The 3,868-nt window shown below is 29.8% G+C and overlaps 1 long non-coding RNA gene across 1 annotated transcript; it reads right to left on the bottom strand.

The window, feature by feature from the left end:
• Nucleotides 1–2,274: 2,274 nt before the first annotated feature.
• LOC116406356 lies at nt 2,275–3,614 on the bottom strand. Its single transcript, XR_004219373.1, has 2 exons — nt 3,206–3,614; nt 2,275–2,553 (listed from the first exon to the last, which is right to left on the bottom strand). It is a non-coding gene; the product is annotated as an uncharacterized LOC116406356 (long non-coding RNA).
• Nucleotides 3,615–3,868: the final 254 nt, after the last annotated feature.

The following is a 3,868-nucleotide window of genomic DNA, read 5'->3' as shown; positions in this document are numbered from 1 at the left end:
ACAATTAATTATATTTAAAAAAATCAAAATAGTTTAATTTTTTTTAACAAATTGAATCTCAAATTTCAGTACGACATAATCTATTTTACTTGACACTAGTTAGTTTTACAAAAAAAAATGTCAAGTATTGAGCATTTTAAAAAAAACCGTCAAGTATAGTTTCAAAAAAGTGGAATTTTTTGAAGTATTTTACATTAACTTTTACTTGACGTTTTTTTCGCATCAAGTACAAGAGAGATTTGATTTGACGTTTTATTCGCGTTAAGTAGTATAACAAAATTTTACTTCACGCAAACAAAACGTTAAGCATAGTTTGACGAAAGCAAAATTTTCATGAAATTTTTTGAATTATTTTACGTTAGCTTTTATTTGACGTTTTTTTCCACATCAAGTATAGTGTAGAATTTACTTGACGGTGTTTTAGTATCAAGTATAATGCAACTTTTACTTGACATTTTTTCAGGTCAAGTATAGTTAATATTTACTTGAATCAGAAACACCTTTTTATTTTGTCAAGCATAAAAATATAAAATTTTTTATTTCCCTCTTTTCAACAATTAAAATTATTAAAATAAACTTATTGAAAATTTTCCTTCCTTCCCTTCGCGTTTCATCTCCCTCTTTCTCTCCACCAAACCTTCACGTAGTTTTCTCCATCTCCATCTCCACCGGCCACCGGGTCACATATATTTCTTGTCTTTTATTTACACTTAAGACCTAAATGTTTTGCTTATTGAAATTTTTTCTTTGATGGTTTATGTGATATATTGATGGTTCTTTGTAGGAAAAACATCCCTCATAGTTTTTCTTTTATAGAAATGGTTCCTTAGATTCTTGTCAACATGTTTATGTATGCTTCCTTGATAGTGACTTCTAGATTCTTCCTTTGTAGTTAGCTCAACATGAAGGGACTTCTTCAAAACAATTACTAGCTAAATTGGCAACTAAGTGGCTAAAAGCTGAGATTCTCGAGATACTTTTAGCCACTGTAGTTGTCAATCTAGCTGGAACAAAGGATTTGGATATTGATCTTCAAAACTAATTTCACTTCAGGTTTTTTATTGTTTATTTTTGTCATGAGATTATTGGTGTTCTATTTTTCAATGTTTGTTTGTTTTGTAGGTTTAATCATGATCTAAGGTCAGTTACCAATATTATACAAACTTCACATATATGGTTCATGTTTAACTGATCATAGGCGTGTAGGTTTCGAGAATTTTTTAGTGGTTTTATTTTCTAAAGAGAAATTAATGAACGAATATATAACAAAAATCCAACATAAAATGCATGCATGGATATTGATCATATAATAGGATAAACCAAACCCTAGCATTTTACACCATTAGGTACAAACTTTTGAATTACATGCCATAACTTAATTTTGGAATTATGGTATAGCCAAATTTTGGGGTTGCGTGACACACCAATATTTGACATTTCTTTATGTTCATATAGTACCATAAAGTCAATCCCAAAATGACTCTTCCTCTCTTCGTTCTTCATTAATTCATGTCGCTTTTTTAGCATCTTTGAAAGCTTGAGTTCATACAACCTCTCTCACTTGGTTCTCATCAGCAAAAAAGAAAAAAGTGAATATATTTAACAAAAGCAATGAATTTGGAAATTACTAAAAGTTAAATCGAGCTCAAAATATAAAAACTAAAAGTGCAACGTTCTGGAACTCCTAAGAATCAAATAGAAACTATATCTTCATTTGTTTTCATAAAGTACTAGAAATCGAGCGATAAGGAATATGAGACAACGTAAATTCGTTGGACTTAGAATCATAATACATATAGTTTTTGTTTCTTGAGATGATAATATTGCAAACGGACTCACTTGGCGCACCAGTGTATCTCAACCAGTTGGTTGACAAACATAGCATAATTCCTCACTAAAAAATTTAGTATGTGATAATTTTTTTGTAAAAAATTAAAATATACTTTTTTTATTTGGTTAAAAAAATTGGAGTTATAACATTAGGTGCAACCTTAGTTGCCCAAAACAAAATACATCTATATATATATATATAATTGTATCGATACAACACACTTATTCAAATTAAGATTAACTTTTCGTTTATCAATTGTCAGGTGGACCGAGAGTAAATCATTAAAATCTTCAGAAAGATAATTGGTGCCTTCGAAATATTTTCGAATTAACGAAATAAATTTTATTTGTGAGATTATTAACCATTAATCACTAATTCCACCGCAAACACACACACTTAATCTACACTAAAACAAAAATTGTGACATAACATTCCATTCTCGCATAGCATAAAAAGAGAAACTGTGATGTTTTTTATTGCTCATAATCAACTACATTCAAAAGCATGAATCTACATTTACATCAAAACAAAAAATGTGTTTAAATATGAAATAATAGGCTTTTAAGCCAATGGTTTTATTATTCGTGTATGGTATGTTTATCTTGAAAAGTCAATCACAGTTCCTTTCTCCTCTCACCATACTTCATATTCCTTTTGTTAGCATCACTACTTCATGCAAGTTTGATAACATCCTTTATAACAACTCTCTGATTTTTCCAGGTCTGCCAAATTCATAAAGAAAAAAAATACAATTAAAGGAAGGACAATCACCCATCAAAACTAGATAAAATAATTAAAGTAAGCGACCAAATTTTAGTATATATATGAATACTGCTACTAAACTCCTAATGATTGTGAGTTTGATCCAAATAAAAACTTTGTATATGAATACTACTCTAATTGAATGTTACTCATGACTAGAATAACCTCTAATGACCTTTCATGCTCAATGCATGTAAGCAAACAATGTCTTCCCCAACGAATTATCCTCATTATGAAAATGTTTGCCAACACTACTATTAGTGCTTAAAATACAAAAGAAATATCAAAATTAACACCAATGGACCTAAAAGCTCTTTTTTTCTTTTTCTTTTTTTGATAAAAAAGAAAGGATAGTGTCAATCAGAGAGTCGAGCAGAATATCTCAACTAGAATGTGACATTCATAGATATAGTCAAAACAACTATGTGAAAGGGGCAATATTATAGAAGCTAATATAAGAAAAAAACCAGAGCAAAGATCTCTCAGAATAGCATTTAGATTGAGACATCAGAAACCAAAAAAAACTTAAAGGATTAAAATAAGTATATTAACTTTGTCCAACAATGTAAAAGAATAAAATAGGTACTCCAAGAGTACTAGAAATTAACTCACTCGGGTTTTGCAGGGTGGAAATTTGGCTGCAGAGAGAAGCGGCACAACCAAGGTTGCAAAATTGACGAGCAGCATCCTCAGGGTTGGCATTCGTAGCGGAATTTGTAATGGTTGATGTGGATCCTCCACCACATAAGCTAAGGATAATCAAGCAAATTACAAATGATTTCATTTTTTCTCAATTTCAATTTCTTCTTATGTTTTTTCTTCTTTTTCTTATGGTTCAAATTTATATATAGTTAAGCGCTTGATTTTATAGAAAATAAGATTGAGTAAAATTAACTATAGAGAGAAAAATAAAATTAAGTACTCTTTATCAAAACCACAAATCGAATTGAGGATGAAACAGTATTCATGGCGATACTATCGAAAAACTAATGACTCACGATGACACACTGCCACGCTTCCCTTGATCACCTCACATTTTTTTTTGACTAATTTAACTTCCTCTTATGGCTTAAAATGCCTTTCACGTTAAAGCCCTACCAATGTGGAAGATCTCATTTGTAGTTTACAAAATTGCCATTACACAAATTATATCTTTGACATTTTCAACCGATTTTTTTAGTTGTAAATATAACAAATAGAAACACATACATATATAGACCTAGACCTAGTAATAGGAGTATACATTGTCATATTTACTTTTCATAATTTTACTAT

Source organism: Cucumis sativus, unplaced genomic scaffold, assembly GCF_000004075.3.
Source record: "Cucumis sativus cultivar 9930 unplaced genomic scaffold, Cucumber_9930_V3 scaffold91, whole genome shotgun sequence".
Lineage (NCBI taxonomy): Eukaryota > Viridiplantae > Streptophyta > Magnoliopsida > Cucurbitales > Cucurbitaceae > Cucumis > Cucumis sativus.
This window is presented reverse-complemented; position numbering and strand designations above follow the sequence as displayed.